Here is a 12575-nt window from a genome sequence, read left to right on the forward strand (position 1 = left end):
ATAAAATTATATGTCCAGTCACTATCCCTATTATAGAGGAATACTAATTCGTTTTATTCCAACTGAGAAGAATAAAATAGTAAATGATGTGCTTGTACAAAAAGAATTCAGATGTAAGAAGAAATAGAGTTGCTGAGAGGGAAATTCCTTTCTTAAGAAATGTCAAAAATCTTGATAGATATCTTGTTTCAAGAATGAATACATTAAAGGAGGTGGGTTTGTATAATCCTAAAATTTCACAGAATTTAAAAGTCAGGAACATTGTGTTCAAATAATAGCTCTTACACATATTAGCTGTTTGACAATGAAAAAGTTACAAGTTCTCTGAGCCCCAATTTCTTTATCTATAAAATAGGGATCGAAACTCACAGGATTGTTGTGAGGAAAATATTAGAAAAATGCTAATTCCTTGTATAAATGTGGTATGTTGCTACTACTACTATTTTTAGCACCTCTAAGAGCCTTCAAGGTTTACCTTAAGCTCTACTCCTACCCAAGGTGTTTAATCTAATCTCTGCCCTTCCAAGCTGGTGGTGCCTCTCTAATTACTTTGTATGTATATTTTCCTAAAAGGACTTTTTATTTTTGTCTAGTTCATAATAGGTCTCAATGAATGCTTCTTAAATGTTTGGTTGATGTAGTGACAGATTTTGAATAAGATGAACTAGATAATTCTATGAGAAATTTATTCTCCAAATAAATTAATATATACCTCAATATTCAGTGACTCCAATGAAAATGTGAGAGCAATAGCACAAAAGCTATATTGTAATATGTAGATTCAAGAAAGGGCAAATTACTAAACTGCCCTAGGGTTAAGCTTCCTTCCTGATCTTTAGAATAAAGGGATTGGACAAAATCACTAATAGTGTGCCTTTCAGTTCAAATTACATAAATCCCATGAGCTACTTCACAATACTCTACATTGTTGGGTGTTCTACAAGGTTCTGAATTGGGCTATTTTCTCTTCTCTCTCTACACTATCCCTCTTCAGAATCTCATCAGCTCCCCCAGTTTCAGTGATCCTCTTTATGACAATGGTGGACTCATGGCAATACATAGATAGATAGATAGATAGATAGATAGATAGATAGATAGATAGATAGATAGATAGATAGACAGAAATTCTATCTCATGGATCTATATTTTGAGGAAATTGAGATAACAAATAGTAGTGGGAATTGAGGCAATTGAGTGAACCATACTGACTCCATCTTGTGACTCAATTCTAGAACTAGCTGAGTTTCTAATTTAATAATGGATATAGACCCATTTTTTTCTTGTGAGAAACCTTTTCTCAATTGTCTTAACTGGAGAAAAACCTGATTGAATTGTTTAAACCTAGCCATGAGAAACTGGACCAAGAGTACCTGTTGTTTAGAGACCTCTAGCCAAGGACCCAGGTTCTGGTGGCTAGAAATGCAATCAGAAACTAAGAATAAAGCAAGAAGTTTTCTCATAATTGTACATCTCAAGCAACTCATGTCTTATCTTAAAACTGGTCACATACAGGTCAACTGGTTATCATTACCAAATTCATTTGATTATACACAGAGCAATGGGATACCTCTTTTTCTGAGTTCAGCGAATTGTACCTGTTCACTCTGTCCTTCCCAGTCCGGAAAACGCTAATATTTTATCCAATTAGAAATCAGACTGCCTAATATCATTGTAATTTTGTCTTTTAATTAATTGGTCTGATTTGATTGTTTTAATGTATAAAAGTCTGCCTCTCCCTATATTCAGGGTCCAGCTCTAAGCTGAGGAAGCACCTAGTCCCAATTTGTTTGGTAATTAGCATACATTGCTTAATAAATCAACATGCTCAGAATGTCAAATCTTTGTTTCCTCAGTCATTTCATCTTTTACCTGTCACAATACAGTCATGTGGTTACTTCACTGACAAGGTGGGAAGAGGTGAGAATCTTAAGAAAGATAACAAGAAACACAGATCAAGAATAAAGAATGAGAGGCCAAAGATTTGGGGACAACATGAAAGCCTCACAAATACACAATATGAATATTTTTAAGAATAGAATTAGGATGTTAGATATAATATCGCCAAAAAATTACATTTTAATATTTCCATTTAGAGTATCACATGACTAGCCAGCCCTTATGACAAGAAGATAACACTAGGGTTTTTTTTTCTCTGTAATTTTCCAAAAGTTTAGCAAGGGACAAATTAACTGTTGAACCTTTCTTTCTTCCTACCACTAATTAGTATCTCTCTCCTTTTTATTCTCTTCTCCTCTTCCTCAAGTCACACTCTGCTATAACCTCAACTCTAGAAATTTCTTGTCTCCTGGTTATTCATAACTGACCTCAGGAAAGACAGAAGAAAACAGAAAGGTATGGTTTCTGTCAGTACAGATTCAGTCAGTAATTTACCTAGAAACCAAAAGGGTTTGAAGAACTGGGGAGACTGCCCACAAAGACTCAATTAAACATCCTAATTGAGATTTCTTTTCCACTGTCACCACCGCTACTATTCTTCCTTTGTTTCCCCATGCCCCAACTCTAACAGAACTTATAGGAATAGTGAAGGAAATGAAGACAACAGCTGAAAAACTTTATTAGTATACAGGATACAGTTTTTCTAATATCAGATTTGGTGCAGAGAAGGCTTTTATCAAATATACTCACATGCAACAATAACTGAGGATGATGACAAATATCACAAGAATTAAGAATGAAGCTGTCCCTCCAGCAATGAAGAAAATAATTCGGTTGTCTGTTTTTGCTGAAAAGAGAATGATTCAGAGGATTAGGGATGAAAACTATGTGCAAATCAATATCTGCATAATAGCTAGTATTTATGTAATTTGGGTTTGCAAAATATTTTACAAATTTTATTCCATTTGATCCTCACAACAACCGTGTGAGGTAAGTGCCACTATTATCCTTGTTTTACAAAGGAGGAAAGTGAGAGATCAGAGTCACACAGTAGTAAAGGTGAGGCAGGATCAGAATTCAGGTGTTCCTGACTCCAAGACCAGTGGGTTATCCAATGTTCCAGCTAACTGTCTCAAGTGGCACAAGTCAGTGTGTATTATAAAATCATTATCGACAAATAAATCATCACTTGAGAAATGAACATCAAAAAACCACTGAAATATCACCTCAAAACTATCAATTTGATAACAAGATTAGAGGGCAAAATGCCCATTGTTGGGGCAGGGGGAGTGGGAAAATGAGGATACTAGTACACTGCTGGTTGAATTGTGAACTGAGCCAAGCATTTTGGAGAGAAATCTGGAATTGTGCCCAATGAGTTAATAAAACTGTTTACTTTTTGACCCAGCAATATCACTACTAGATTTATTTCCTAACATGGTCAGAGGAAAAAAGTAAAGAACTGACACATTCTAGAATATTTATAGGAGCTTTCTTTGTGGTGGCAAAGAACTGGAAAATACTCATCAATTGAAGAATGATTAAATAAATTGTGGTATATGATTGTAATGGAATACTACTACACCATAAGAAATGACAAGCAGGTTGATTTTTTTAATATGAAAAAACTACATGAAATTATGTAAGCAGAACCAAGAGAACATACAGCAACATAAATAGTTTGAAGAATGACTTATATATATCCACCTCCAGAGAAAGAACTGATAAATAAAACTAAGCAAGACATAGTTATATATAGATATCTTTTTGTTAAATTATGCATTCTCTTGTGCAGGGAGGGGGTTGCCTGGAATTTTAATGTAACAAACAAACAAATTTAAAATAAAAAGTCAATGTACACAAACTGCCTCAAAATTGCAATCTGCTTGTAAGCCAAAATAAAAATAATCAGTTTATTGAACAAAAATCATGCTGAAGTTAATAATAAAGAATGTTTTGTCCTTCCCAATGCTCCTGAAGTTAGGTAGAAGTTGTGTTGTTTGGTAATCACATTTGAATCTTCATGATCCCATATAGGATTTTCTTGGCAAAGATATTTGAGTGGCTTGCCATTTCCTTCTCCAGTAGATTAAGGCAAACAGAAGTTAACTTGCCCAGAGTCACACAGCTGATGAGTGTCTGAGGCTAGACTTGAACAAAGATCTTCCTGACTCCAGGCCTAATGCTTTATCTACTGAGCAACCTGGCTATCTCTAGAGAATATGTCATGCAAAGTATTAACTCCAAATTATTTCAGTTATATTACAGAGGTATTCTATCATCATAGTAATAGATTGCTGGACTTGGCATGAAGAAAACCTGGTTCAAGTCCCATATCATATACTCTGTCTCTGGGCAAAGCACTGAATGTTTATATGTTTCAAATAATTCTCTGAGACTTATCTATTTAGTCATAGGTGTATTATACTCTGTCTCAGTGAAGATATTTCCATATTACAAGTTTCCTATGCTGAATAAATCACTGATCTTGAATATTCATATATTTCAACAATACTGGATTCAGCAATGAGATTTAGAAGTGGAAGAGGTCATAGAGATCATCTTGTTCAGTATCCTTATTACACAGCTAAAGAAATTTAGCCCTCACATACTAAATAACTTTCCTGAGATTATAAAGTAGCAAAACTAGGATTCTAATCCAGATCTTTCCAAATGCAGAGTTGTGGTTTTTTTCCTTCCTTTCACCAAATAAGAAATACAAATTCCAAAGACATCTTCCTATTTTCCCCAAACAAATAACTGAGCATGATTACAGTATTTCTAGGAGAAAAGTCACTGTCAGAATAACACACTGATAAAAAATAATACCATAACTACTAATATTTATAAAGTGCTTAGTATAGTCCAAGCCCTGTGCTAAGCACTTTGCAATTATTATCTCATTTGAACCTCATAACAATCCTGGAAGGTAGGTGCTATACTTATCTCCATTTTACAGAGGAAGAAATTGAGGCAAATAGAAGTTAAGACTTTGCCTAGACTCACTCACTTAGTAAGATTCTGAGGCCAGATTTGAACTCACATCTTCCTGATGCCAGCATAGTGCTTTGCTCATAGCTTAAGATTGTAAGGATGGGATTTGTGCAGGGGGGATGGGACAAAAGGAGCCAAAGGCAGTTGGTGACAGTTGGTGACAGTGGTAATTCTCCAGATGAGGAAGGAGAAGAGGTCTTTCAAAGGAGGAGAAAAAGGGGTTCTGGAGGAGGACTTCCCAGCTTGGATCCAGTCCTCAGGGCTTCCTAAGGATATTATTTTGGACATTGAAACCCTGATTCTCTGGTCAAAGATCCCATTGCATCTCACCCAGCTAGACTTCAATCATCCAGCAAGACTTCAATAATCGAGTTAGCTAAGTTTTTGGACTCCATTTTAGGAGCAATCTCTTAGTCTCCTTCCCCTATTACCCAACCTTGCTGAAAGACCCTTTCCGGTCTAACTTACAATTACAGAAAAGATAGAAACAGAGAAATAGAAATAGAAACAGAAGGAGAAGAGGTGAGGGAAGAAGCTTAGGAGTAGGAACCCCAAAGGTTCCCTCCTGAGTGACAGACCCCATACAAATAGAGAAGAGGGCACCCCAAAATCCCTCAGCCCTTCACCCCTTTCCCACCCCCTAAATTATGAATAATAAAAGCCATTCATTAGTCAGACAGCTTTCCAGAGTGTCTGAGACAACGAGGGGGAGGGGAATCACAGTTTGGTCTGTCTGCCTCCATCTTGAAGCCAGACCACCTGCTGTGAAGTCAACTGACCTCGGGGGAGGCTTGTGTGAACCCCATCCTCATTCAGAATCGGATTGGGGTACCACATACCTCATCTTATAAGGAAGCCTCGCTCCCAACTCCTGTGGGGTAGCACAACCATCAAGGTCACCCAGTTTCGGGGTGACACCCCCTTGAAGTCTCCTAGTGCGTATTTGGCAGGAGGGGAGAGATAGAAGAGAATCTCACTTCATAGACTCTGTCTCTCTCCTTCAATCAAACATTGGTTACTGGCTCTCGTTAATTATTAAAAAGATTAATTGATTATTATTTAAGTATGCAAGATATCATGTGCACATATATTCACACACACACACACATACCTAAAAATACAATATGTTATTTGCAAGTAAAACTTTGTTTAAGGGACCTTTCCCAAACAACAAATTTGAAGAGATTTCTATTTCACACTCAGTTTGATCAAGAAAAGGACAAGGGACAAGGAAACATTAGCTTTTGTCCAGCTCTACTGCTAACTATATGACCTTACCTGAGTTCTATCACTCACTGTGCCTCAGTTTCTCAATCTGTTAAATAAATTTGGCAAACCTTTATTACTATAACTCAAGAATGTTCTAATGGTCTGATGAGATTTTCAATAGATATAGATACCTACTGTATATATATGCACAAATATGTTCATATGTATATAAGTAATCCAATTGTTATTTTACAAAAGATAAAATGCCATGGAAATGTGAGAATTTTAATACCATTTTACCTTTGGGTAAATAATGTTGCAGAATCTCAAAGTAAACTATTGTCATGTAACATATATTCCCCAGGTAGAAAGTTAGGCCAGAGTAATAGCAACCAAGCAAGTTTCCTTCCCTTCTGGAAACTTATAGTACTATAATAATGGTTACATATCTTCCTAATGGTTTCCAGATTTTGTTTTTATCAACTTTTTGATACCTGATTTTAATTCCTTCATTTCAGCATATCAGACACTACTTGCCTTCCCAATCAACTACTTTGTCTTCCCAATCAACCATTCCACCTCAAAATTTTTCCTTCTCATTTTTGTTAAGCTAAAAGCTAACACTCTGGATCTTTCTTTTTGTTCTGTAAGCAGTGTTACAGTTAGAACTGGAGTGAACAAGCATAGAGTCTTTTGGTTTTTTAATTAGCTCAGACTCTAATGAACAAAAACAGAACAAAAAATAACATGGTGTTAGAAATCATTGACATGAAAGGTTTTCATCATGAGACTGGAGTATTTGATGAGGAACAAATAAACAAAAATTAACATTTCAAAATAAGGGCAGACTTAATTTTTTATTTTTAATTTTAATGTTGTCCCCTGTCACTTCCAAATGGGATCTACCCTTTCCTACTCTCCGGCAACAATAAGAGTGTAATATCTCATTCCAGAGTTCCCCTAATAATAAAGATACCTCTTAAGTTTTATCCAGAACAGTGTGAATGCCAAGGCCTCATGGAGACTGTTTTATCTCCTCTTAGGTCCACACTGACTAATTTTTAGGATAGAGTAATAATAGATTTTCATTCATTTGAAAGGTAAGAATTGAGTAACTACCTTGTGAAAGGCATTTTGCTGGGTATTCTAGAGTATTTGTTGTTGTTCAGACAGGTCCAACCATTTGTGATGCCATTTAGATTTTTTTTGGCAAAGATACTGGAGTGGTTTGCCATTTCCTCCTCTGTCTCATTTTACAAATGAGGAAACTGAGGCAAAGAGCGTTAAGTTACTTGCCTAGTATGTGTCTGAGGTCAGATTTGAACTGAAGATGAGTCTTCCTGACTCCACAGCTGGCATTCTCCTCTAGAGAACACAAAGAAAATTAAGGTACAATTCTCACCCTCATGAAATTTATAGTCTTATCAGGAAATAAGAAAAGTATTATGGAAAGTTATGATATTTTACTTTTCTATAACTAGAACATATTTTTTACTTCTCCCTCTTAAATTTCATTTCTTTCAAAGTTGAACTGAAATACTGGATGCTGCATAAGACCTTTCCTGATGTCCCAAAGTGCTAATGTCTCCCCTCAGAAAACTATCTTTCCATATATTTTACTTGTGTTTTACATATATATGTATATAGTCTGCGACAACAAGAAAAAATCAAAAGATATTTTACTATTGCCATTATATCCCTAGTACCAATCATAAAGACTGGCTCATAAGAAGAGATTAATAAATTCTTGATAATTTATTATTTGACTTACCTTCCAACAGATATTGAAGATGATAAGCAAATGAATAATTATGAAAAATGTGATAGTTATCTAAACAAAATCCATTTATTCTTTGAAATTCTTTGAAACTAAATTACTTTAATATAAAGGCAAGAACAGCAAACCTGTGTGAGTTAGAATAAAAAAATAAAAGAAGTAAATAGCCGTTAGAATAATCAGAAGCTTTACATCAATATGTGATGAATATTTTCTTCATGGAGAAAACTAGAAAGCTCTGGACATGGAAAGGACTGAGACAGATTATACAAGCCAAAGAAAGAAAGAAAGAAAGAAAGAAAGAAAGAAAGAAAGAAAGAAAAGAAGAGGAAAGAAAGAAAAGAAGAGAAAAGAAAAGAAATCAAGAATTTTAGCAAGAAAAAACCTTTTACTGGCACAGACATCATTTCAGAAATGGCTGTCTGTGCAGGCACATTATCATCAACCTGACAGAGCTAAGGTCAAAATCAATACCAAATTAGGAAAAAAAAATTAAGATGAGGGAAAATCACTGTGCACAATCATAGCAGTTCCCACTCAATGTTTAAATGTACAGTCAACTCTGGAAAAATGGGAAATAGAAAAAAAACAAAAAAACAAAGACTATCATCATTCTTAGGAAAGTTTAGTACAAAATAAGTGCTAAAATGAGAAGGCCCCAAAAGTCCAGTCTGTGTCATCTCCTGTACAAGTAAATAGAAATGACAACCAAGACCAACTTTAGCTTATAGCATCAGCTTATTTCTAAAACATTAAAGGATTACTCACAAAATTAGTAAAAAGAACAAAGAAGAAAATGAGACAATAGGGAAGTGGGATTGAGAACCTGCTAAGTGAGATCATCCCCATAACATCATAAACTATTGGCCCAAAAATCCATGAGGAATGCTGTGGAGTAGCAGAGAGAGTGCTAGATTAGAAGTAAAGATATCTATTTACTGTGTTTGAGACTTATTTTTTACTTTTGACTGTGTGAGCCTAGGAAACTCACTTAAAATCTCTCTGCCTCAGTTTATACATACATAAAACACAGATAGTTTGGCTGGGCATAAGCAGGAATATGATCAAGGAGTTAGGGATTCAGGAGAGGACGGTATATAATTGAACTAGTTACTAAGGAGTGTAACATCCATGTTTCTGAAAGGGGTTCAAGCTACATCACAGAATTCCATAGCTAAAATGAGGAGAAAAGGGGAAAGTGGCTAATACAAGGGAGATTTCCTATGACAGATTTGAGGGACCTAGGTACTGGAAGTCATGGTGAAGTCAAAAAGTAGGATAATATAAGGGAAGGCAGAGGTAGAAGCAAAGCAAAAAGTCAGTAGATTATAATAAAAGAAGATTTCAGAATTTTTGAAAATGAAGGTAGTACATGTATACATGATAGTAAAATCAAGAATATAAACTATCTTTGTAAGTGGTTGAGTAGAGTGGAGAAGTAGTTCATGGGAAATGAGTAGGTTGAGGAACTGAGTGGTTTAGGAGATCTAGGGTAGAATCAATATGTAGGTTGAAGTCTCCTAATATGAAGACAGGAATTGAAAAAAACATTATAAGCCAGGTATTAAACTCATTGAGGAAGGAAGAGGAATGACCTGGGTGGTCTGCAGACAACTACTAGGATTTTGATTGGGTGGTAGATGTGAAAAGCATGAACTTCAAAGGGAGAGAGGTTCCTCAGTGATGAAGAAAGACAACCTTTAAGTGGCAATTAGGAGAAAGAATATGCTCACTCTCCCACCTTGACCATGAGCTAAGGATGGGCTGAGGAGCTTAAGTGAAGGTACAATTAGTCCTGGAAGGGGTGATCAAGGAGACATTGTCTTTAGAGGAAAGCCAGGTTTCAGAAATAGCTGGTAGATGGAAGGAGTGAGAGAGGAATGAGTGAGAGAGGAGTAAGATAAAGGGAAATGTATTGCCTGTGAACCGGCATTCTATAGGGCACAGAAAAAGAGCTGAGTGAAATGAGGATGAAACTTTGGAATGGGAGAGTTAAGAAGGATGGGAAATAAATGTCCCAGGTAGAAACTGAGGAATCCAAAGCAACATGTTAGAGAAAGTGTGGTGGGTGAAGGTGTCTCATATTTTCCATTAATGACAGATAAATTAGAGGAAGGAGAAATCTGAGGCAGAGAGACCACTTGGATGGCTATTGCAATAGTTTAGTCAAGAAGTGATGTGGATGCCTGTGATTTTTGTGGTGGCAAAAAACTGGAAAATGAGGGTATGCCCTTCAATTGGGGAATGGCTGAAGAAATTGTGGTATATGCTAGTGATGAAATACTATTGTGCTCAAAGGAATAATGAACTGGAGGAATTCCATGTGAACTGGAAAGACCTCCAGGAATTGATGCAGAGAGAAAGGAGCAGAGCCAGAAGAATATTGTACACAGAGACTGATACACTGTGGCACAATTGAATATAATGGACTTCTGTACTAGCAGTAATGCAATGACCCGAGACAATTCTGAGGGATTTATGGAAAAGAATGATATCCACATTCAGAGGAAGAACTGCAGGAGTGGAAACACAGAAGAAAAACAACTGCTTGAACACATGGGTTGAGGCAGACATGATTGGGGATGTAGACTAGAAACGACCACCCTAGTGCAACTATCAACAATATGGAAATAGGTCTTGATTGATGACACATGAAGAAACCAGTGGAAATTCCCATTGGCTATGGTGGGGAATAAAGTGGGGGGGGGGGATAAGGGGAAAGTAAGAACATGAATCATGTAACCATGGAAATATTTTCTAAAAAATAAAAAAAGAATTAAAAAAAGTGATGTGGACCTTAACTAGGACCCTCTGAGTAGAGAGAAAAGGATGTATGTTAAAGAAGTTGTAAAAGTAGAAGCAACAAGATTTGGCAACACACTATATTTGGGAGGTAATGAGATTAAAGAGTCAAGGATGCTCTGAGGTTTCTAACATGGGTGACTGGGAAGATAGTGGTACCTTGAATAGAAATAGGGAATTTCAGCAGAGGAGAGAATTTGTGGGGAAAGACAATTAGTTCTGTTTAGGATATGTTGAATTTTAGATGTCTATGGGACATCTATGTAGAGATGTCCTAGAGGCAATTGGTGATTTATAGCTTTGGCTCAAAAGAGAAAAGTAGGGCTGGCTAAACAGATCTGGAAATCATTTCATAGACACACCACAATTGAACCCCTGGGAACTGAGATCAACAAGAAAAAAAAATAAAAAGAGAGAAGAGGCACAGGAAAAGTATGACTGGAAAAGACAGTGAGCTGATTATGTTGTGAGAGTGGGGGGAAAAGTACAGACAGGCTGATTATTAAACACTGAGTATATAAAATCTCTTCATTTTTTTCTATGCCTCAGTTTCTCAGTCTATAATCAGGAGATACTAACTGCTGAATTCTCAGAACTAATTTGAACACAAGGCAATTAGGTGACGCAGTAGATAGAAGACCAGGCCTGGAATCAGGAAGTCATTTTCCTAATTCAAATCTGACCTCAGACACTTACTAGTTCTGTGTCCCTAGGCAAGTCACTTAACTCTGTTTGCCTCAGTTACCTCACCTAAAAAATGAATTAGAGAAGGAAATGGAAAAGCATTCCAGTACCTTTGCCAAGAAAACTGATGAAGTCATGAAGATTGGACACGATTGAAAAACAACTGAACAACTATGTGAAAAAATAGATCAATTTAGTGAAAATGTTTCAGTTCTTCAAATAAATGTTCAATATAGAAAAGGTTAAAATGAATGTCTTCTGAATATCCAATTTTAAAATATCAAAATTAGGAAAGGGTCTGACTTTCCCTAAGAAAAACTGATAGATATTCCATTTGAACAGAACATGTGCTTTTTAGAAAGGAAATTCACTGTGTCTCTACAGGAATTGAATGTATTAACCCTTTAACTTTTTTCTAACCTCTGATTACTCAAAAAGCTAAATTGCTTCTCATTCTTTCCCCCATTTTATCCTTGCTGCCTTACAAATGAGTGACGAGGACTTAGGAACCAGACTGCCATCTCCCCAAGCAATTTCATAGGCCTAGAGCAGAATGCAAACGTAAAAGCAATCAAGTTCACATGGCTGTTTAAAGGAATTAATCAATAGTTCATGACATTCTTTTTTTTCCCCAAGTACCTCAAAGAGACCTTGGGTAGAATAAAAACAACACTTGAACCCTACTCTGGAAGGAAGGGAATTTATTTTCCAGTCCTAGCAATTGCTTCATGTTGATTAGCCAGGGTACTTTTACTTATATCTCTGGGCTCTCTTGAGTCAAAGGAGAACAAAAGAGTCTTAAACCATAAAACCACCATTTCTTCTCCCTAAAATATAAATACAATTGAAACAATTTAAATCTCATCAGTAAAATACATAAATCAATGATTCATTCTTAGATACCAGTTCTGTGGGCCAAATTTCTGCCCAACACAAGTATTTATAGTGGAAGTATAAACCCTTGAAAGAGGGCTTAGATGGAAATGCACCTGTCACAAGGTAAACAACAACAATCACTAAGGTCTATTGTTTCTTAGAGTCATAGAAAAAAAGTCAAGCATTTAGAGCTCCAATAGGAGAATCAACTTTGTTTTGAAACAAAACATTCAGGCATAGGTATCCTCTAGCTAGTCCTAGAGAAAAAGCAGAGAAGATGACTTGGAAGGGAGGGGGGAAAGTTAAAACTTTAATATAATATAATATAATATAATAT

This window comes from Gracilinanus agilis, chromosome 1 (genome assembly GCF_016433145.1).
Source record: "Gracilinanus agilis isolate LMUSP501 chromosome 1, AgileGrace, whole genome shotgun sequence".
NCBI classification, from domain to species: domain Eukaryota; kingdom Metazoa; phylum Chordata; class Mammalia; order Didelphimorphia; family Didelphidae; genus Gracilinanus; species Gracilinanus agilis.